A 24,585-nucleotide genomic window follows, 5' to 3' on the forward strand; every position below is an offset into this window, starting at 1 on the left:
GAAATGGTACCTCATAGTGGTTTTGATTTGAACACATACAGATGGCTAACAAACACATGAAAAGATGCTCAACATCACTCATTATCAGAGAGACTATACTTTAAAAGCATTTAAGGAATTTTCCTAAAGCCACTCAGTATGTTAATAATAGTGTTAAAGTTGGAGCTCAGGTCCGCTGGCTACAAGCCTCTCTTCTTGGCATTAAATCATTGTTGTGTTTCATTTTATTTTATTGGAAGAGGTGTTGAGATAATTTTGGACACAGCTAGGATTGCAAATTTTCACAGATGGAAAAGCTGATGTCTTTCTCCTCTAATGTTAAGTGAGGCAGAATGATAGACTCATTAGTTGGAGTGTATCTCACAGTTGCTATGGTTTAATCTTCTACTCAATTTAAGGATCATTTCTACAATATCTGTGATACTGATTAGCATGTCTATTAATACCTCTAGTAAAAGAAAGTTCATTACATATAAAAAAAAATTTAACTAATAATGTGTAGACATTGCTGTTCAATTTCTTTTTCTCATTAAAAGATGATCTTTATGCCTGAAAGCTGCTATTGGATTTCTGTGTCACTAAAGAACTCACTTCAAACACTTGAACCATGGTCTTTCCTAAACAATCATTGACACATGGTTTTCATTTGGTTTTTGGGCACACAATTTGTTTTTGTCTCCTGTTACAATAGAGGTTCCATTTCTCAGTCTCCTCTGCTGGTCTGTGCTCTTCCACACAATTTCATAATACTGAGTCCCCAGGACTGTCCATGATGCTCTGTACTGTCTACATGCCCACACCTTCAGTCCCCTGTGCATTGGTTTTATCTGGGTTTGGCTTTATATGGCTGACGGTTCAGTCAAGACCACTCTCCAAGTCTTACATGTGGAGCTGCCTACTGGACACCAGCACGTAGCTGTCTGGACAGTCCAGGCTCGGTTGGCATTCTTCCTGCCCACATGTCCTTTGCCTGTCTGTCACCTACCTGTCTCAGTTGTTGGCAATGCTATCCTTTTACCTCACTAGGTCAGGAACTATGGACTCCTCCTTGACACCTCTCTCTCCCACACACCCCATCCCACCTGCCAGGAATGTTCAGTCATTTTATCCTCAATATGCATCAAGAGTTAAGTGGCTAATAACATTTTCTAAGTCAATGTAATTACACAGCTTCTTCTCTAAGACACTCTTGCTGAAAGAAATCAATTATTGTAGCTGCTGCTGCTAAGCCACTTCAGTCGTGTCCGACTCTGTGCGACCCCATAGACGTCAGCCCTCCAGGCTCCCCTGTCCCTGGGATTCTCCAGACAAGAACACTGGAGTGGGTTGTCACTTCCTTCTCCAATGCATGAAAGTGAAAAGTGAAAGTGAAGTCTCTCAGTCATGTCCGACTCTTTGTGACCCCATGCAGCCCACCAGGCTCCTCCATCCATGGGATTTTCTAGGCAAAAGTACTAGAGTGGGGTGCCATTGCCTTCTCCACAATTATTGTAGAGTTATCCAGAAAAAGATCTGTGTTCTCAACACCTGCCTCTTTTTAAAGAATTTGCAGGGCACCTATTGTAGTCATCACAGTGACATTACACATCCTCTGGGAGAGACACTGCATCACTGTTCTCATTCCAGCCTCATTACTAGTCTTAGCAGAGAGTTCAAATATAAGAAGACAGTAATCATAGTGAAAATTTTACTCAATTCTGATGCCTATAGTCAGTTACTTTGCTTTACCAAATTTTCTAATTAAAATCAAGTAAAAAAAAAACAAAAATAATAATAATAAAAAAATTTAAAAAATGTTTAACTCAAATTAAGTCAACTCTGAATATCATGTTTTACTAATTATCCATTTTTATTTACTACAGTACATTAAACATTATTTGACCTTTTACAAAAGAGCCTACAAGGCCTCCATATCATTAGTATAAATATTAATTCCAGTTTATTCATTGTCGTTAAGGATACATGTATTAGATCTATATAGTAGTCACTTGGTATTCAACTCATAAGTGTAAAATTATAAAAGATGCTTTTGCTAGTTTTAGGAAGTCTTGCAGTAGATTTAAACAGATGTTCTGACATGGCTTTATACTAGGATGAATCCAGAAGCTTTGGGACTGTGTTAGATAGTCTTTAACATTTTGTTTGTTAAATTTTAGAGGCTAAGGCATGAAAAGAAGACAAGGATACAGAAAAGCTAAACTAGTATTTGAAAAGCATAGCAGAGTAGAGAAAGAGAGCTTGAGCATCATTTGGGGTGTAGGGTTGAGAGGTGCAGAATGTAGAGCCAGGGTGATCATCTTACTCTCAGTCCTCTCGGAAGAGAAACCTTCATTTATATGGTTGTTTTTGCATTGTGATAATTTTCAGACCAGGCTTCTTTTGTAGAGTTTCTCTGTTTTTGGAAAGAAATCTATAAGGATATATTAAAATGTAGATATTCTTCAGATGCTAAAGATTGCTGTGAAGAGATAGTGTAATATAATGGGAAAATAGTAGAATTTTGACCCAGAGACACCTAAGTATGAGTCACAGTTCTACTTTTTCCCAACTATGACCATGGAAATTTCCATTAACATTTTCATCACCCAAGTTTTTCAGGTGCAACCTGAATGTAATCATGTGCTCAGAGGTTTCATCAGCGACATGTGAGAATAACTGTTTATACTTGGCATAGTATCAGCATACCACAGAAGCTTGTACAGGTATAACCACTGAATAAATATTGTCTTCTTCTTTTTTAATTTTTTTTCACTTAATAATACTCTTTTTGATGGGGAAGCACCTATTCTTTGCCTGTGTATATGTGTTAAAACAAATCATTGGAATTATTTCCCTGAGAGTACTATAGCTTCATTCCTGAAAGGGAGAACAATTAATACATTAATAAAAATAGAGATAAAATGACTAAAAGGGGATTACAATTACATTGGCCATAATAAATTTTTTTCTTTATTGACTGTTTACTATGTACCAAGTGATATTTTCTATGACTTATATTATTACTTGATTTATTTCACTTAATATTCTGTGGAATTCGGACTATAATGGAGAAGGAAATTTAGGCATAGGTAAAATTAAATTATTTACATAGACATTTAATAATGAACCAAGATGAAAAAAGGAGAAAACTTAGGCATGAAAATTATCTTCACCACAATGTTTATTTACAAGGTAAATTTCATCCTTGTTTATTTAAATACAATTCTAAAGCATTCTTAATGTATACCCTCCTCCTTGTTCAGTGTTTGGAATATGCGATTGAAATTTGTGAAATGTCATAAATGTAAAAATAAATATTATGCATGGAATATTAAATAATTTTTTAATGTTTAAATAACAATATTACTCTTATATTTTAAATATTAGATTTTTGACTCATAGTTACATACTGCATTGTGTTAAGACATATGAGTACATCCCTGACAGTATATTTTGTTTACTTCCTGTGTTACCATCTGAAGACGCATCTTTTGAGAGGTAGGAATTAATGCTTTTGCTGTTCTACTTTTAAATTCCTATACTGAATCTAACTATTATAGCTGAGAGTGAAATTGGATGTTTGTGCATGGTTCCAGGACTGTGCAGCAAGTGTTGGAGCCTCAGAGAATTCTTCATTATTACTTTTGCTTCATTGATATGATAGGCTATGTAATATGAAGTTAGAAATCATAGCCCATGTTGGGCTCAGCTTCCCTAATATGTATTTTATTCTTTTAGAGTAAGATATTATCTTTAGCTGAATGGAAAAATTATTAATTTCATAGTGCCATATAAAACTGAAAGATCAACATTTGAAAGAGTAACCCTCACTGCCAAAGAAAACTGATAATATTTATTGTTTTGCTTTTTGAGTTAAAAAGTAGAATCTAGCAAAATGCTTAAAAGAGTATTTCCATTTCTACACTCTGATTTATTGCTGTAAATATAGAATACTAACATTAGATCAAAATGGGATTTATATTTTAAGATCAAGTTTTAATGAGGAAAATTTAATTAAGGAAGTGGCCAATTGCCATCTGAATTTTCATCAAGTTCAAAACATTCTGAAATTTATGAAAACTTTTGCAAGTTTTGGTTATCTTTTGGGGTCTAATTTCAAGGTCTTGAAATAGTTTTTGATGTCACAGTTTCATATTAAGCATGCAGTTGACTTTATTATCAACATTTGTTCATCTACCCCATTTTTTAATCTTGTTTTAGGTCAGTCTGAGTCTGCTGAACTAGTTAAATATTTTAGGGTAAGATTTAATGCAGTCTTCAAAAATTCTGAAATTGACTTAAAATATGTAACTTTTGGATTGATAAAAAAATTATAGTATACACTCAAAACTGTTTATTGGAACTTGGAAAACATTTTTCACATGTTTGACATTTTTATATTCACATTACAGATGGTTTGAAAATATTAAAATCTTCTTTACACACAAGTGATTCTGTACCTGAGCTATCAGATATAATTTGATCAATGGCATCACAGAAAACCTTTTATTGTTCAGTATATAAGAAAATTGTTTCTGGCTACACCCTGGGAAATGTATGGAGACAGGCATTAAAGAAACACACAGCATTTTTCTGCCAAAAAATATGTTATCTAAGTGGACAGAGAGATTGCTGCAACCATATTTCACACATGTGCAAAGAAGGTTGAGCCCATTGTTGCTGTTGTTCAGTCGTTCAGTCATGTCCTACTCTTTGCAACCCCATGGACTGCAGCATGCCAGGCTTCCCTGTCCATCACCAATCTCCAGAGCTTGCTCAAACTCATGCCCATTGAGTCAGTGATGCCATCCAAATATCTCACTCTCAGCCAACCCCTTCTCCTCCTGCCTTCAATCTTTCCCAGCATCAGAGTTTTTTTTCCAATAAGTTGGCTCTTCACATCAGGTAGCCAAAGTATCAGAGCTTCAGCTTCAGCATCAGTCCTTCCAATGAATATTCAGTGTTTATTTCCTTTAGGATTGACTGCTTTCATCTCCTTGCAGTCCAAGAGATTTTCAAGTCTTCTCCAACACCATACTTCTAAAGCATCAGTTCTTTGGCACTAGGCCTTCTCTGTGGTCTAACTTTTGTATCCATACATGACTACTATATCATGTATACTATATCTTTGAGTATATGGATATTTTTGGCAGAGTAATATCTCTGGTTTTAATATGCTGTCTAGGTTTGTCATAGCTTTTCTTCCAAGGGGCAAGTATCTTTTAATTTCATGGCTAAAGTCACCATCTGCAGTGATTTTTGAAGTCCAAGAAAATAAAGTCTGTCACTGTTGCCATTGTTTCCCCATCTATTTGCCATGAAGTGACGGAACCAGATGCCATGATCTTAGTTTTCTGAATGTCGAGTTTTAAGCCAGCTTTTTCACTCTTCTCTTTCACCTTCATCTAGTCTATTTAGTTCCTCTTCTCTTTCTACCATGAGGGTGGTGTCATCTGCATATCTGAGGTTACTGATATTTCTCCCATCCATCTTGATTCCAGCTTGTGCTTCATTCAGCCTGGCATTTCTCATAATATACTCTGCATAAAAATTAAATAAGCAGGGTGACAATATACAGCCTTGACATACTCCTTTCCCAATTTGAAAATGAGCCTGTAATGAGCCCATTATATCCTATGAAATTATGATGAGATTTCCCCCAACACACACCAGTGGGATAAAGTGCTCCAATCTTCACAAAAATGGAAATATTATGCAGAAAATATTACTATTTTCCCCATTTACATCATTCTTGCAAAAGATTTACATGAACTCTTGTCTTTCTATAATCTGTAGAAGACAGATCTGAGAATATCCTGTTTTGTGCTAAAAACAACAGCAGGAGGAAAACTTTTTTATTATGTGAATAGTGTTCATGCATTAAGGAAATACAATAGCTTAGTCATGAAGCTGAATGAAATAATGCATGTGCATTTGGCCACTCTGGGCATCATAGGGAACAGAGCCAGACCTTGAAGTCTGTAGATGAGGCAGGGGATTCAGGCACTGTGGTCTCTGCCCAAGTCCCATGTGTGGCTTCCTCCTGGTCCCCGATGGTTTCCTGCCCCATTGTCTTCAGGGACATACTTTTAGGGATTAACGCCGCTCCTTAGCTTTAGTACATACCTCTTCTTGATCTCCAGATTTATGCATTCAGTATTTGATATCTTCACCTGAATATTCTGGAGATAACTCAAACTCCCAGAAAGACAAAAACCAAAATAGTGCTCTTCATTAGAATCTGCTCTCATGCTTTTGCTTCTGTTTCAGTGAAACAGACACCATCCTCTTTGTGGCAAAGATAGAAATTTGAGGAGCATCTTTGACTCCTTCTTGACTTTCCAGTCACCAGACCTTGTATATTATTACTTCCTAAACACAGTTCAAATACATTCCTGTTTCCCCAGTCCCACTGCTGCCCCTTCTTCCAGGCCATAGTCAGCCCTGACATTCATTTCTGCAAGAGCTTTCTGACATATTTTGCAGAATTCAGCCTTTCACTTTCTGATGCATCCTTCACAAAGGATTTTGAGACAATATTTTTAGATAATGTCATTTTCTCCTGCATAAGAACTTTCAGGGTTTCTCCGCTGCCTAAATCCAGTCTCCATGTTACTTCTCATATGATTTGAATAGTTCATTTTCCCTTGAATCCTGACATCACCTTGATTCTGTCTCTGGTATATTTGTGGCATGACTAATCCTCAGTGTGAATATATAACCAAAATGAAAATAAAATAAAGTTATGTCATCTTGTACTTTTAAAACAGTGAACTTATAAAAGTTGAGATTTTTCTCTTCAACACTATTTGCCATATACTTGCAATTTTGTTTTTTGTTCCCATGATGTTACTTTAACTCCTTTGCTTGTGAAACTTTAATTCCTTTTTTTATTTTTCCCCCTCCATTTCTTAAGATAGATAGGGGAAACTGAGGGGATACTGAGAAATGATCCTTCTACAAAGAGAAAATTAGCAAAGATGGAGAGAATATTCAAGTCAGAATCTTTTTTTTTTTTTTTTTTTAATATATAGGCCAAGCACCAGGGCTTGTATTATGTGCTATTTTTGATTAATTTTTGATATATTCTCAAAATATTCTGGCTAGATGTTCTATAAGTCACTTTGGTGAAATAATTTCAGGGCTTGTCATTCCCCTTTTCTTCTCTTCAAATCTAGGTTAGTAAGAAATGTAGAAGATAAAATAAGGCAGGAGAAGATGGGAGTGGTAGAGGACAGTATGGACGCTCCTTAAGAAAACTAAACTTAGAACTGCCATGTAACCCAGCAATCCCACTCCTGGGCATATACCAGAGAAAAATCATAATCCTAAAAGACATGTGCCCCATAGCCACACTATTTACAATACCAGTACATGGAAGCAACCTAAATGTCCATCAACAGAGGAATGGATAAAGAAGATGTGGTATGTATATACAATGGAAGACTCTCCAACATAAAAGGAACAAAATTGAGTCGTTTATATAGACATGGATGGACATAGAGACTATCATACAGAGTGAAGTAAATCAGAAAGAGAAAAACAATGTATATTAATGCATGTGGCTGGAATCTAGAAAAATAGTATAGACAATCTTATTTGCAAAACAGAATTGGAGAGACAGATGTAAAGAAGAAATATTTGGACACCAAGTGGGGGAAGCAGGGTGGAATGAATTGGGAGATTGAGATTAACATATATACACTGCTGATGCTAGGTATAAAACTGATTGAATGCAGAATTCCAAGAATAGCAAGGAGAGATAAGAAAGCCTTCCTCAGTGACCAATGCAAAGAAATAGAAGAAAACAATAGAATGGGAAGACTAGAGATCTCTTCAAGAAAATTAGAGATAGTAAGGGAATATTTCATGCAGAGATGGGCTCAATAAAGGACAGAAATGGTATGGACCTAACAGAAAGAGAAGATATTAAGAAGAGATGACAAGACTACACAGAAGAACTATGCAAAAAATATCTTCATGACCCAGATAACCAGGATGGTGTAATCACCCACCTAGAGCCAGACATCCTGGAATGCATAGTCAAGTGGGCCATAGGAAGCATCACTATGAACAAAGCTAGTGGAGGTGATGGAATTCCAATTGAGCTATTTCAAATCCTAAAAGATGATGCTATGAAAGTACTAGATTCAATATACCAGCACATTTGGAAAACTCAGCAGTGGACACAGGAACTAGAAAAGGTCAGTTTTCATTCTAATCCCAAAGAAAGGCAAGGCCAAAGAATGTTCAAACTATCACACAATTGCACTCATCTCACACGCTAGCAAAGTTATGCTCAAAATTCTCCAAGTCAGGCTTTAACAGTACATGAAGTGAGAACTTCCAGATGTTCAAGCTGGATTCAGAAAAGGCAGAGGAACCAGAGATCAAATTGCCTATCAAATTACTATCATCAAAAAATCAAGAGAGTTTCCGAAAAACATCTACTTGTCTTTTATTGACTACACTAAACCCTTTGACTCTGTGGGTCACAACAAACTGTGGAACATTCTTCAAGAGTTGGGAATACCAGCCCACCTTACCTGGCTCCTGAGAAATCTGTATGCAGGTCAAGAAGCAACAGTTAGAACTGGACATAGAACAATAAACTGGTTCCAAATTGGGAAAGAAGTATGTCAAGGCTGTATATTGTCACTGTGCTTATTTATCTTATGTGCAGAGTACATCATGAGAAATGCTGGGCTGGATGAAGCCTAAGATGGAATCAAGATTCCAGGAGAGATATCAATAACCTCAGATATGCAGACAATACCACCCTTATGGGAGAAAGTGAAGAACTAAAGAGCCTCTTGATGAAAGTGAAAGAGGAGAGTGAAAAAGTTGGCTTAAAACTCAACATTCAGAAAGCAAAAATTATGACATCCGGTCCCATCACTTCATGGGAAATAGATGGGGAAACAGTGACAGACTTTATTTTGGGGGCTCCAAAATCACAGAAGATGGTGACTGCAGCCATAAAATTAAAAGACACTTACTCCTTGGAAGGAAAGTTATGACCAACCTAGACAGCATATTAAAAAGCAGAGACATTACTTTGTCAGCAAAGGTCCATCTAGTCAAGGCTATGGTTTCTCCAGTAGCCATGTATGGTTGTGAGAGTTGGACTATAAAGAAAGCTGAGCACTGAAGAATTGATGCTTTTTTTTTTTTTTAAATTTTATTTTATTTTTAAACTTAACATAACTGTATTAGATTTGCCAAATATCAAAATGAATCCGCCACAGGTATACATGTGTTCCCCATCCTGAACCCTCCTCCCTCCTCCCTCCCCATTCCATCCCTCTGGGTCGTCCCAGTGCACCAGCCCCAAGCATCCAGTATCGTGCATCGAACCTGGACTGGCAACTCATTTCATACATGATATTTTACATGTTTCAATGCCATTCTCCCAAATCTTCCCACCCTCTCCCTCTCCCACAGAGTCCATAAGACTGTTCTATACATCGGTGTCTCTTTTGCTGTCTCGTACACAGGGTTATTGTTACCATCTTTCTAAATTCCATATATATGCGTTAGTATACTGTATTGGTGTTTTTCTTTCTGGCTTACTTCACTCTGGATAATAGGCTCCAGTTTCATCCACCTCATTAGAACTGATTCAAATGTATTCTTTTTAATGGCTGAATAATACTCCATTGTGTATATGTACCACAGCTTTCTTATCCATTCATCTGCTGATGGACATCTAGGTTGCTTCCATGTCCTGGCTATTATAAACAGTGCTGCGATGAACATTGGGGTACTCGTGTCTCTTTCCCTTCTGGTTTTCTCAGTGTGTATGCCCAGCAGTGGGATTGCTGGATCATAAGGCAGTTCTATTTCCAGTTTTTTAAGGAATCTCCACACTGTTCTCCATAGTGGCTGTATTAGTTTGCATTCCCACCAACAGTGTAAGAGGGTTCCCTTTTCTCCACACCCTCTCCAGCATTTATTACTTGTAGACTTTTGGATCGCAGCCATTCTGACTGGTGTGAAATGGTATCTCATAGTGGTTTTGATTTGCATTTCTCTGATAATGAGTGATGTTGAGCATCTTTTCATGTGTTTGTTAGCCATCTGTATGTCTTCTTTGGAGAAATGTCTATTTATTTCTTTGGCCCATTTTTTGATTGGGTCATTTATTTTTCTGGAGTTGAGCTGTAGGAGTTGCTTGTATATTCTCGAGATTAGTTGTTTGTCAGTTGCTTCATTTGCTATTATCTTCTCCCATTCTGAAGGCTGTCTTTTCACCTTGCTAATAGTTTCCTTTGATGTGCAGAATTGATGCTTTTGAACTGTGGTGTTGGAGAAGACTCTTGAGAGTCCCTTGGACTGCAAGGAGATCCAACCAGTCCATCCTAAAGGAGAACAGTCCTGAATATTCAATGGAAGGACTAATGCTAAAGCTAAACTCCAATTCTTTGGCCAGCTGATGTGAAGAACTGATTCATTTGAAAAGACCCTGATGCTAGGAAAGGTTGAAGGCAGGATGAAATGGCTGTATGGCATCACCAACATGATGGGTATGAGTCTGAGCAAGCTCTGGGAGTTGGTGATGGACAGGGAAGACCGGCGTGCTGTAATCCATGGGATTGCAAAGGGCAGACACAACTGAGAGACTGAACTAAACTGATAAAACAGATACTTTCGCCTACTCTACAGCTTAGGGAACTCTACTTAATGCTCGGTGGTAACCTAAATGGGAAGGAAAGCCAAAAAATAGGTGAAATATTTATTAAAAAAAGAAAAAAGGAGAAGGAGATAGCAGGAAAGAAGACAGGCTGATTACAGTGCTGCTGGTGGTGGTGTGTCCTGGAGCCTGATATGTGCCCTACCTCTGTGCTGATGTCCTCTGACCTTTACCATGCAAAGTATCTTCTGGTGCAGACTCTCAATGCCTAATTTCTTCCTCCATTTTGTCTTGTCCAGGAAGTGGTATTTTACTACCAAGATGACTAACCCAGTGATAAAGGAAAAAAAAAAAAAAATGGACCACGTGCCCAGGACTCTCATATCCCAAACTCCTTAAGAAAGTTTTGTTTTGTGACTTAAGGACAGAGGAGTAGGGATATGATGAAGCCTCATGCCAGGGAGAGGTGTGAGCTTGTTGTCATTAAAGTCATGCTATCAGTGCTTCAGACAGAGTCTCAGTGGAGGACTTCTGGTGGTGGAGGCTATCCTTGTGATTCAAGAGGACTGGGTGCAATTGTGCCAGGCCTTTAAAAATGGCAGAAGGCAAATTGAGTAAGTCTGACAGCAGCTGCTCTCAGTCCCTGGCGCCTCTGCCCATCACATCATGGTGTAACTGTGGCCCTAAGACACTGATCGCCTTTTACTTATTTATTTCTTGTTTTAAAATAATATCAACAAAGATAAATATTGCAATTAATATTTATATCATTTTTATTTAAATGGATCCTCTTTTTAAAAGGAGAACTGTATGTGTTCACTTATATATGGACTCTAAAAACAAAACAAACAACTGTAACAAAACAGAAACAAATCCAGAGATACAGGCTCCACTCTCCATGGAATTCTGCAGGCAGGAATACTGGTGTGGGTAGCCATTCTTTTCTTCAGGGAGTCTTCCCAACACACAGGGATCAAACCCGTGTCTCTTGTGTCTTCTGCATTACAGGTGAATTCTTCCCATCTAAGCTACTCACGAAGCCCCACAGATACAGAGAACAAACTAATTGTTCCAAGAGTGTAGAGAGAGGGGGGATGGGCAAGGTAAGTTGAAGGGGGTTACGAAGGACAAGCTACTGGGTGTAAGATAAATGAGTTCTTAAAATACAGTGCTCAGCACAGGGAATATTGTCAATATAGTATAGTAACATCATGTGCGTGCATGCTGAGTCACTTCAGTGCCCAACTCTTTGTGACTCCATGGACTACAGCCCTCCAGGCTCATCTGTCCATGGGATTTTCCAGGCAAGGGTACTGGAGTTTGTTGCCATTTTCTACTCAAAGGGAACTTCCCAACTCAAAGATTGAACCTGTGTCTCTTATGTCTCCTGCTTTGGCAGATGGGTTCTTTACCCCTAGTGCCACTTGGGAAACCCATAGTAACATCATATGCAGTATAATATGTAGGGTATCAGATTACATGTCCTCTACCTGAAAGTAATATAAAATTGTGAGTAAACTATTTTTTTGATTAAAAAAAATGGAGGAGAATATTCATCTCATTGGGTATTTACAGGATTAAATAAGTTAAACACAGAATTGTGCTTTTCTCAGGATATGGTTTATCACAGCACCAAGCATCATTTCAGTTCAGTTCAGTCACTCAGTCATGTCTGACTCTTTGTGACCACATGGACTGCAGCATGCCAGGCTTCCCTGTCCATCACCAATTCCCACAGCTTGCTCCAACTCATGTATACTGAGTCAGTAATGTCATCCAACCATCTCAACCTCTGTCATCCCCTTCTCCTCCTGCCTTCAATCTTTCCCAGCATCAGGGTCTTTTCCAGTCAGCTGGCTTTTTGCAATCAGGTAGCCAAAGTATTGGACCTTCAGCTTCAGCATCAGATTTTCCAATGAGTATTCAAGACTAATTTCCTTTATGATTAACTGGTTGGATCTCTCTGCAGTCCAAGGGACTCTTGAGAGTCTCCTCCAACATCGCAGTTCAAAAGCATCAGTTCTTTGGTGCTCAGCTTTCTTTATGGTCCAACTCTTACATGACTACTGCAAAAAACCATAGCTTTGAGTAAACAGACATTTGTTGGCAAAGTAATGTCTCTGCTTTTTAATATGCTGTGTAAGTTTGTCATAGCTTTTCTTCCAAGGAGCAAGCATTTTTAATTTCATGGCTGCAGTCACCATCTGCAGTGATTTTCGAGCTGAAGAAAATAAAGTCTTTCACTGTTTGCATTGTTTCCCCATTTATTTGCCATGAAGTGATGGGACTGGATGCCATGATCTTAGTTTTCTGAATGTTGAGCTTTAAGCCAACTTTTTCACTCTCCTCTTTCACTTTCATCAAGAGGCTCTTTAGTTCTTCTTTGCTTTCTGCCATGTGGGTGGTGTCATCTGCATATCTGAGGTTATTGATTTTTCTCCTGGCAATCTTGATTCCAGCTTGTGCTTCCTCCAGCCCAGTATTTTGCACGATGTACTCTGCATATAAGTTAAATAAACAGAGTGACAATATACAGCCTTGTTATACTTTCCCAATTTGGAACCGGTCCACTATTCCATGTCAGGTTTCGACTATTGCTTCTTGACCTGTATATAGAGTTCTCAGGAGGCAGGTAAGGTGGTCTGGTATTCCCATCTCTTTAAGAAGTTTCTACAGTTTGTTTTGATGTACATAGTCAATGGCTTTAGCATAATCACTGAAGCAGAAGTAGATGTTTTTCTGGAATTCTCTTGCCTTTTATATGATCCAACGATGTTGGCAATTTAATCTCTGGTTCCTCTGCATTTTCTGAATCTAGCTTGAACATCTGGAATTTCTCACTTCACATACTGTTGAAGCCAGGCTTGAAGAATTTTGAGCATTACTTTGCTTGTGTGTGAGATGAGTGCAGTTGTGCAGTAGTTTGAGCATTCTTTGGTATTGTCTTTCTTTGGAATTGGAATGAAAATGTGAAGTAAAATAAATAAACAGAAAAAAAAAAAAAGAAAACTGACCATTTCCAGTCCTGTGTCCACTGCTGAGCTTTCCAAAACTTGCTGGCATATTGAGTGCAGCACTTTCACAGCATCATCTTTTAGGATTTGAAAATAGCTCAGCTGGAGTTCCATCACCTGCACTAGCTTTGTTCATAGTGATGCTTCCTAAGGCATACTTGAATTCACTGTCCAGGATAGCAGAACACAAAAAGATAGTGCTTTTTTTCTATTTGAGATGAAATTTGCAGGGGCTTCCAAAATATGACTCTCTCTATGCTAGTTGTTTTAATTAATAAGCATATTTTCTTTACAGTGAATAGGCATTAAGGATGTACATCAATTTGTTCAGCATTAAAACTGTACATGGAAATTTGGACTTGAAATTTGACTGTGTTTTGGTTAAAACACTAAACAAGTTTATCCCCTTATGCTCAGTTCATTTAGTTTGTGGTAAAGAATTTAAGACTTGGAAGAGAGTGAAGCTAATCCTTGAGATAGGACCTTACAATGTGAAGTTTAAGGTTTATCCCATTGAGGAAGCCAGAAACTGTGAAATCCCATTTCTCAATCCAGGTTATGCCTGCCAAACCCTTCATTCCCATATATAATCACTGGTGTGTCCAAGCCCCATGCTGTTGGATGGACCCAGGGCTTTTTACTTTACCCTGCTGTGTTCTTGAGTTTTAAGTATGCAATTTAAAGAACTTGTTGCAGGGTGAAGATGTTATTTTGTTTTTCTCAAGTCTGAGCTATGTTCCCTGAGGTTGCTTGCCATGTGCAGCCATTCCCAAGGCATAATGCGTGTGGATGACAGCCCCAGTGCCACCTACAGCCATTCTGTGACAGCTGGCAAGTGGCAGAGATATCAGTGAGTTCAGAGAGGAACTGAGGTCAGGACTCAATTATAGATTTTCCATCATTTCTAATTACCTATTAGACAGTCTCACAAAAATGCTGTGCCTTCAACTTTTGAAATGACCTGGTTAAGTGAGTGATTATATATCACACTAAGAAGAGTTTTTATGTCAATTATACATTCTATTGAGGGTCAGTGGTTTAAGTAAATAAAATAGTACCTTTTCTAAAGCAAGATACTCCATTTGTCTTAATATGCATGAAAACTAACATTTACTGAATTCTTATTGAGGGCCAGGCACTAGCCTCACATAACCCCTTATATGATGTCTTATTCCAACTTAACAGATGAGGACACAAGGCATGAAGAAGGAAAATGTGTTGCCTAATCGTTGTGTCTGACTCTTTGCGACCCCATAGATTGTAGCCTACCAGGCTCCTCTGTCCATGGGATTTTCCAGGTAATAGTACTGGAGTGGAGTGCCATTTCCTTCTCCAGGGGATCTTCCCAACCCAGGGCTCAAACCCGGGTCTCCCGCATTGTAGACAGACGCTTTACCGTCTGAACCACCAAATATGTGCATGCACATGCGCAAACTGTCTTCTAGCGCTAACAGGGACTTCAGTTCACCACTGGCTTGAGTGTCCAGCTGACATTTCCTTCAGTATCTGTTTAGATGACTTGTGTCTGCAAGATGAGTGTCACTCTCCATTTTAGAGTATATAGGCCTGGATAAGACCAAGTAGCATTTTTTCCTACAAACTTAGAAATTTTTTTCTTTTTACTTAAGGTTTAAAGGAAGCCCTATTCATCACTGAAGAGGAGAATCTTAAATCTATTAATAGAAGCAACCCTATTGCTTATGGTTTTAAAAAGCAGCATTTCAAGAATATTCCTAAAAAGGAAAATATTAATTCTGGGATGGTGATTGTGAAACATAGAAACAGGTGGGTTTTATGAGATGGTATGTGAATTCTATTTGTTGTGTGTGTATGTGAGCATGCACTAGATGAAGTAAAGTGCAAAGTGAAGTTGTTCAGTCATGTCTGACTCTTTGTGACCCCATGGACTGTAGCATACCAGGCTCCTCTGTCCATGGAATTTTCTAGCCTAAGGTATTGGAGTGGGTTGCCATTTCCTTCTCCAGAGAATCTTCCCCACACAAGAATCGAACCCGGGTCTCCCACGTTGCAGTTAGATGCTTTACCATCTGAGCCACCAGACCAGGGTAGCTAGATGAAGGGAGAGTGTCTATTGATTGTATATTAAGGGGAAAGTCTGACATCAGATCAGATCAGTCGCTCAGTCGTGTCTGACTCTTTGCGACCCCATGAATTGCAGCACGCCAGGCCTCCCTGTCCATCACCAACTCCCAGAGTTCACTCAGACTTACGTCCATCGAGTCAGTGATGCCATCCACCTATCTCATCCTCTGTCGTCCCCTTCTCCTCCTGCCCCCAATCCCTCCCAGCATCAGTCTTTTCCAATGAGTCAACTCTTCGCATGAGGTGGCCAAAGTACTGGAGTTTCAGCTTTAGCATCATTCCCTCCAAAGAAATCCCAGGGCTGATCTCCTTCAGAATGGACTGGTTGGATCTCCTTGCAGTCCAAGGGACTCTCAAGAGTCTTCTCCAACACCACAGTTCAAAAGCATCAATTCTTCGGCACTCAGCCTTCTTCACAGTCCAACTCCCACATCCATACATGACCACTGGAAAAACCATAGCCTTGACTAGACGAACCTTTGTTGGCAAAGTAATGTCTCTGCTTTTGAATATGCTATCTAGGTTGGTCATAACTTGCTTCCAAGGAGTAAGCGTCTTTTAATTTCATGGCTGCAGTCACTATCTGTAGTGATTTTGGAGCCCAGAAAAATAAAGTCTGACACTGTTTCCACTGTTTCCCCTGTAATTAGTTATTTTTATTTTATTTATTTATTTAATTTGAGCTATTAGTATTTGGGTTTTTAAAATAGCAGTGCAGTTGTTTGGCTGTGTTAGGATAGTAAGTTCTTGTACCCAAGTTAGAAATGAAGAAACCAAGGCTAAGGGAAATTAATTAAACATCTGGAAATCCCATCATTACTGTGTAGCTGAGTCGGAATGTAAGGGTCTGAGTAAAAGCCCACCTATGCTCTCTGCTCCCTTGCTGCCTCGTTAGAAAAGATACAGGTGGAATCACCCTGGGGGCAGAGAGAGGGCCAGGATGAAAATGACCCAGTGAATCTGAAAGATTGTTCTAGGAAAATTGAGAACAAATGAAGATCGAGCATGACTAATAGAGAGGGATTATCTTTATCTGATGTAAGAATAAGATAGAGATCTGCCAGTGGCTTATAGAACTATAAATTAAAATCATTAGCACATTAATTTGATGTCTCCTTTATTAAAAAAAAAAAAAAAACAAAACTGTATTCTGGGAATAGAAAAGCTTCTATGACCAGCCCTAGATCCTAAAGGACTAACAAACTCCCTGTAGGATAAGCAGTTTATGCATTAGAGCAAAATACCCAAGTAAATGAAGGAGAGGAACCATCTTTTTTTTTGGGGGGGGGGTAGTTGCTTTGAAAATTGTTCATTTGGATAAAATACTTTCCTAAATAATTCTTATTTCAATCTTCAGTGGAAAATCACTTAGAAAGGACAGCTTTATGGTTTAATGTTCAGGTGCTGGAATGGAAATTTGCTCTGAATGCAAATACTGTTCTAGCAAGGAAATAGGCAGTGGGCGGTCCTTCCCAAGGCAGTAACTACTGCCCGTCTTTAAGATGGCACCACAGGCTTTTCTTTTCTTCATAAACTAAGTGAGAAAATACATATCAAACATTAGCACACCTTCTAAACAATGGTAAGCAAGTTCCCAGTGTGCGCTATACTTTCTGAAAGTGAAAATGAAGTCTCTCAGTCGAGTCCGACTCTTTGCGACCCCATGGACTGTAGCCTACCAGGCTCCTCCCTCCATCTTAATTTCTGAAGATTTTTTAAACATCTAAGCATGATCCCTGTATGGACTGCCACCAACCACATGGTGGCAGCACACACAGCACCAGAACCGCCTTTACTTCCCACACAGGAGCCTGGAATCTGACAAGGACGCAGCCCGGCGTAGCTACACGGAATGCACTGTTTTCCCCTTTTCTAGGTAGCAGATTAGGATGCTTGCCCCCACCCCAGGCAGAGCTATTGTTACCATGGATGCAGAGTGGAGAAAAGATGAGTGTGGGTAGATTCAGGATGGACGGCATGCCAGCCACAGAGCTAAATGCTTCTCATCTGGTACCTCATTCGGTCTTTTTTTTTAACACTTTATGACGTAGACACAACAGCTTAGTTTTACATGTGAAACAGAAAAATTGAATTCGGTTGAATCAGATAGATTGCTTACCATCCAGTGCTTAGAACACAGCATTGTATTACTTGACAGGCTTGTGGGGTGAAGGTGCAGATAGTAGTCAGCTTTTATCACCAAGTTTCTGGTGTTCTTTTAACTAGGGTGGCTTTTTTTTTTTTAATTATTATTTATTTTATTTATGGTTTTTTTTTGCTATGACTTATTCAGTAAGTACTTACATGCTGCACCATGTATATGTGGCTTTACAAGAACTGATGCTGAATTCTTGTAAAGTGCTTTACTTGTATTATATCAGTTATGTCAACTAAAATGATGCACAGCATTCACATATTTTGACGGGCATTGCTTTTCAAACAACTTAAAATAACAAATGTTATATGCCATGTGGCTAATTTTGCCAAGAAGAGCACAGTTTTAAAACTGGTGGCAACTCAGTGAAATTAACTAAAGATGAAGCTTTGGCTCTGCTGGTGAATGAGTGCCCTGAGCTGGGAACCCAGGTACCTGGGGAGGTGCTACTCGGGTCCAGCTCCCACATGCAGAGACACAGGCTTCTGGGGGCCATTGCTTCTTACCTGGTTTAATTGTTAACAAGCCTCATTGTTAAAACCAAAGGCTTTGTCTTTTTTTTCCCTGCTGCTTTTTCCCAAAGTGGTTAGGTTGGAAAATAGATAACAGTGGTAATATTGTTTTGTGTTTCTTAACCATCTCTCCAGAACAGGACTCAGTTCAGTTCAGTTGCTCAGTTGTGTTTGACTGCAACCCCATGGACTGCAGCACACCAGGCTTTCCTGTCCATCACCAGCTCCCACAGCTTGCTCAGAATCATGTCTATCAAGTCTGTGATGCCAACCAACCATTTCATCCTCTGTGGTCCCCTTCTCCTCCTGCCTTCATTTTTTCCCAGGATCAGGGTCTTTTCCAATGAATCAGTCCTTCACATCAGGTGGCTAGAGTATTGGAGCTTCTGTATCTGGAGCTGGAGTCATGCCAAAGACTTCTCACCAATTTTTGCCTAACAGATCTAGGTGAATTCTTCCCTTCTCAGGGTCTCCAAAATTCCTTCAGATTTTTGTACCTATAAATGAGATAGCCTTCCTAATTTATCTGATAAACTACTGGAAACCTACGAGTTTCTAATCTCTGGAGGGATCAGATAGATAAAAAAATTAAATGTTTCAGTTTTGCTTACAAAAGTATAATTTTACCAAATTACTGTAAGTCATGATTAGGTGAAGCTTTTCCTTACACTTGGAAAACACAGATTCAAATCAGTATTTTTTTTTTTTTACAGTTAGAAATCATAAAAGTTATAAGCATATTCACCAGTTCAGTCCTTTTGTTAATCTTCTTGAAGAGGAAGCATTTTTTGCAAAGCTGGGTTAGTGTTATGACAACACTTTAAGATAGTAACTAGAATTATGAATGATAACATTTTATCAGGACATACATCAGAATTTTATAAGCTCTATACTATTTTTAGGATAGCTTTATTAGTAACATTTACCATACGATATAACCTGAGATTTATTACTCACTTGATGATACTTCCCATGTAATTCAACCTAGCAAATGAACCTAATTAGTTTCATATATCTCTTTGGGATGTTTCAGGGGCCTTCTTAGGCATCACAGTTAGCCAGAGGTCAAAAGTGCTTCATTATAATTTGATTTAGGAAGTTTTGTCAATAAGGATCAAATGGGTTTAGAATACTCAAGTCAGATGGGACCATAAGTCATTGTGAAACAAAAGCTATTCCCTTAGCTGCAGTAATAATAAAAGATTTCAAGGGAAAATACAGAACAGATCACCTAAGAGGTGAAGAAATTAGTTCTATTATCAAAGGCAATTCAACATCTGAGGAAAGCTTATCCTCTAAACAGAGAAGCCACAGTCAGGTGTTGCACCAGCTTAATTTCAAATTCATTTACCTAGTTAAATTTATTTTTCCTTTATATTAGCATTCTGTAGATTGGTGAACATAAACAGTGATAAACATAAATCAGTGATAATTAAAAAAAAAAGTGAACATCTCAGTATAGCACCCAACATTATTCATTAGTAATCTAAAATCAGGCTTCCAAGGTGACAAGTGGTAAGAACTGGCCTGCCAATGCAGGAGACATGAGATGGTTCAATCCCTGGGTTGGGAAGATCCCTTAGAATAGGAAATGGCAACTCAGTCCAGTACTCTTGCCTGGAGAATCTTATGGACAGAGGACCCTGGCCATCTACAGTTCATGGGCTTGCAAAGAGTCAAACACGACTGAAGCTACTTCACACACACACTCAATCTAAAATCTCTTTTGTTTCTCTCTAAGAGGAAGTTAGTTTTCAGTAATCAGTGCTTCAGAATATTACTTTATTTGAAAATGACCTAGCTATTCAATAAACTTTCATCACTCAGTTTAGCACAACCCTAGAAATTCAAATTACCCAAGTCTGGAGAGACTTGGTGTGTGTGAGGAGAGACTTGTAAACAGACACTCCTGAAGCATAATTATTCTAAAAGATATGTTCTCACATTTTTCTCTCCTTAGAAGTTTCTTTACTGGAATTACTTTCCTTGCTGACAAACTTATAACAGATATAACAGTACTTAACTCATATTAAACCTAGGCACAATGAAAATATTAATGTTATTAACTTAGAGAAGTCTATATTAGTTAGACCAACAGCAAACATTAATACTAGATATTAATTTAATACCAAATATTTCCCAATTCACTTAAACCTGAAATTAATTTAGGTTGATTTCTCTTGTATTTAGAATTGTTTGATTTGTAAACACTTATTTTTCTTTAGGTCAATTAAATTAGAGCTCATTTATAAACTAACCTCAGCAATCAGCAATATTATCCAAAGACAAAGACACATACTGAGACTTACATATATCTGTATTGGCATAACAAGAGATCTCATAGCTTTGTTCTTCAAACTAAGTTATGACTAAGATATCACAATATAAAACTCACTGATTGAAAATAACAGTTATAATAAGAGAAATTAAAAAGGCATAGTGAAATTATTCTCTCAGGGCAAAAATTCTAAAGAGATATTAAAAAGAAGAGACATCACTTTACCAACAAAAGTCCATATCGTCTAAGCTATGGTTTTTCTAGTAGTATGTAGGGATGTGAGAGCTGAACCATAAAGAAGGCTGAGTGTTGAAGAATTGATGCCTTTGAACTGTGGGGTTGGCGAAGACTCTTGAGAGTCCCTTAGGCTACAAGGAGAACAAGTTTTCCCTTCAAGCTTTCTCTGGAGTCTGAAGAATATTGTGACAACTTTGTCAAAAATCATCTTTATTTTTCTGTGGTCATAGCTTCATAGCCAAAATTTGGACCATATACTGCTGAAATTGTCCATGATAACAAGGGCAACGGGCTGATTAAATATTGTCCCAGCAGGTATTGTTCCTCTGGGAGGTGAGGATATTAGTTTGACAGTGCCACACTGTTGATTATAGGTGAAAAATCCTGGAAACAAGGGAACTTCAGTCCATCAGTAGGTTCAGTTCATTCACTCAGTCGTGCCCAACTCTTTGTGACCCCCATGGTCTGCAGCATGCCAGGCTTCCTGTCCATTACCAGAGCTTACTCAAACTCATGTCCATCAAGTTGATGCCATCCAACCATCTCATCCTCTGGTGTCCACTTCTCCTACTGCCTTCAATCTTTCCCAGCATCAGGGTCTTTTTCAATGAGTCAGTTCTTCACAACAGGTGGGCAAAGTATTGAAGCTTCAGCATCAGTGCTTCCAATGAATATTCAGGACTGATTTCCTTTAGGATGGACTGGTTGGATCTCCTTGTAGTCCAAGGGACTCTCAAGAGTCTTCTCCAACACCACAGTTCAAAAGCATCAATTCTTCAGTTCTCAGCTTTCTATATGGTCCAACTCTCACATTCATACATGACTACTGGAAAAACCATAGTTTTGACTACATGGGCCACTGTCGGTAAAGTAATGTCTCTGCTTTTTAATATGCTGCTTAGGTTGGTCATAGCTTTTCTTCCAAGGAGCAGGCATCTTGTATTTTCATGGCTACAGTCCCATGTGCAGTGATTCTGGAGCCCAAGAAAATAAAGTCTGTCACTGTTTCCGTTCTTTCCCCATCTGTTTGCCATGGAGTGATTGGGCCAGATGCCATGATCTTAGATTTTTGAATGTTGAGTTTTAAACCAGCTTTTTCACTCTCCTCTTTCACTTTCATCAAGAGGCACTTTAGTTCCTCTTCACTTCCTGCCGTAAGGGTGGTGGCATCTGCACATCTGAGGTTATTGATATTTTCCCCTGCAATCTTGAATCCAGCTTGTTTTTCATCTAGTGTGGCATTTCACATAATATACTCTGTATATAAGTTAAATAAGCAGGGTGACAATATACAGCCTTGATGTACTCCTTTCCCAATTTGGAACCAGTCCATTGTTCTAGGTCTATTTCTAACTGTCGCTTCTTGACTTGCATACAGATTTCTCAGGAGGTAGGTTCAGTTCAGATCAGTTCAATCGCTCAGTCATGTCCATCTCTTTGCGACCCCATGAATCGCAGCATGCCAGGCCTTCCTGTCCATCACCAACTCCCGGAGTTCACTCAGACTCATGTCCACCGAGTCAGTGATGCCATCCAGCCATCTCATCCTCTGTCGTCCCCTTCTCCTCCTGCCCCCAATCCCTCCCAGCATCAGGGGCTTTTCCAATGAGTCAACTCTTTGCATGAGGTGGCCAAAGTACTGGAGTTTCAACTTTAGCATCATTCCTTCCAAAGAAATCCCAGGGCTGATCTCCTTCAAAATGGACTGCTTGGATCTCCTTGCAGTCCAAAGGACTCTCAAGAGTCTTTTCCAACACCACAGTTCAAAAGCATCAATTCTTCAGTGCTCAGACTTCTTCACAGTCCAACTCTCACATCCATACATGACCACTGGAAAAACCATAGCCTTGACTAGACAGATCTTTGTTGGCAAAGTAATGTCTCTGATTTTGAATATGTTATCTAGTTTGGTCATAACTTTCCTTCCAAGGAGTAAGTGTGTTTTAATTTCATGGCTGCAGTCACCATCTGCAGTGATTTTGGAGCCAAAAAAATAAAGTCTGACCTTGTTTCTACTGTTTCCCCATCTATTTCCCATGAAGTGATGGGACCGGATGCCATGATCTTCGTTTTCTGAATGTTGAGCTTTAAGCCAACTTTTTCACTCTCCACTTTCACTTTCATCAAGAGGCTTTTTAGTTCCTCTTCACTTTCTGCCATAAGGGTGGTGTCATCTGCATATCTGAGGTTATTGATATTTCTCCTGGCAATCTTGATTCCAGCTTTTATTTCTTCCAGTCCAGTGTTTCTCATGATGTACTCTGCATATAAGTTAAATAAGCAGGGTGACAATATACAGCCTTGATGTAAGGAGGTCTAATATCCCCATCTATTGAAGAATTTTCCACAGTTTGCTGTGATCCACATAGTCAAAGCCTTTAGTGTAGTCAATGAAACAGAAGTAGATGTTTGCTGGAATTGTCTTGTTCTTTCTATGTTCCAACAGATGTTGGCAATTTGATCTGTGGTTCCTCTGCCTTTTCTAAATCCATTGTGAACATCTGAAAGTTCTCGCTTCATGTACTTTTGATGCGCTTGGAGAATTTTGAGTATTACTTTGGTAACATGTGAGATGAGTGCAATTGTGCAGTAGTTTGAACACTCTTTGGCATTTCTCTTCTTTGGGACTGGAATGAAAGCTTACCTTTTCCAGTCCCGTAACCACTGCTGAGTTTTCCAAGTTTGCTGGCATATTGAGTGAAGCATTTTCACAGGAACATCTTTTAGGATTTGAAATAACAGCTAGAATTCTATCACGTCCACTAGCTTTGTTCATAGTGATGCTTCCTAAGGCCCACTTGACCTCGCATTCCAGGATGTCTGGCTCTACGTGATTGACCACACCACCATCATGGTTATCTGGGTCATTAAGATCTTTCTCGCATAGTTCTGTCTATTCTTACCACCTTTTCTTAATATCTTCTGCTGCTTTTAGGTCCATACCATTCCTGTCCTTTTTTGTGGCTATTTTTGCCTGAAATATTCCCTTTGTATCTCTAATTTTGTTGAAGAGGTCTCTAGTCTTTCTCATGCTATTGTTTTCCTCTTTTTTTTTATTTTTTTTAATTTGCTTTGATCACTGAGGAAGGCTTTCTTAACTCTCCTTGCTATTCTTTGGAACTCTGCATTCAGATAAGCATGTCTTTCTTTTTCTTCTTTGCCTTTCACTTCTCTTCTTTTATCAGCTATTTGTAAGGTCTCCTCAGATAGTCGTTTTGCCTTTTTGCCTTTCTTTTTCTTGGGGATGGTTTTGATCACCGCCTCCTGTACAATGTTAGGAACCTCCATCTATAGTTCTTCAGGAACTCTGTCTATCATATCTATTCCCTTGAATCTTTCTCACTTCCACTGTATAATTGTAAGGGATTTTATTTAGGTCATACCTAAATGGTCTAATTTAAGTCTGAATTTTACAATAAGGAGCTCATGATCTGAGCCACGGTTTGCTCTTGGTCTTGTTTTTGCTGACTATTTAGAGCTTCTCCATTTTCAACTGGAAACAATGTAATCAAGCTGATTTGGTTTTAACCATCTGGTGATGTCCATTTGTAGAGTTGTCTCTTGTTGGAAGAGGGTGTTTGATATGACCAGTGCATTCCCTTGTCCAAACTTTGTTATCCTTTTCCCTGCTTCGTTTTGTACTCCAAGGCTAAACTTGCCTGTTACACCAGGTA

At 38.7% G+C, this 24,585-nt stretch overlaps 1 protein-coding gene and 1 long non-coding RNA gene across 3 annotated transcripts in view; both read left to right on the forward strand.

Moving 5' to 3' along the window:
- Positions 1 to 24,585, forward strand: part of KHDRBS2 (KH RNA binding domain containing, signal transduction associated 2) — a 701,478-nt gene that overhangs the window by 165,567 nt on the left and 511,326 nt on the right. The gene's annotated exons all lie outside the window — the stretch shown is intronic.
- Positions 14,794 to 15,495, forward strand: LOC123330426. The gene is made up of 2 exons (XR_006546351.1): positions 14,794 to 14,924; positions 15,255 to 15,495. It is a non-coding gene; the product is annotated as an uncharacterized LOC123330426 (long non-coding RNA).

Source organism: Bubalus bubalis, chromosome 2, assembly GCF_019923935.1.
Source record: "Bubalus bubalis isolate 160015118507 breed Murrah chromosome 2, NDDB_SH_1, whole genome shotgun sequence".
Classification (NCBI taxonomy): domain Eukaryota; kingdom Metazoa; phylum Chordata; class Mammalia; order Artiodactyla; family Bovidae; genus Bubalus; species Bubalus bubalis.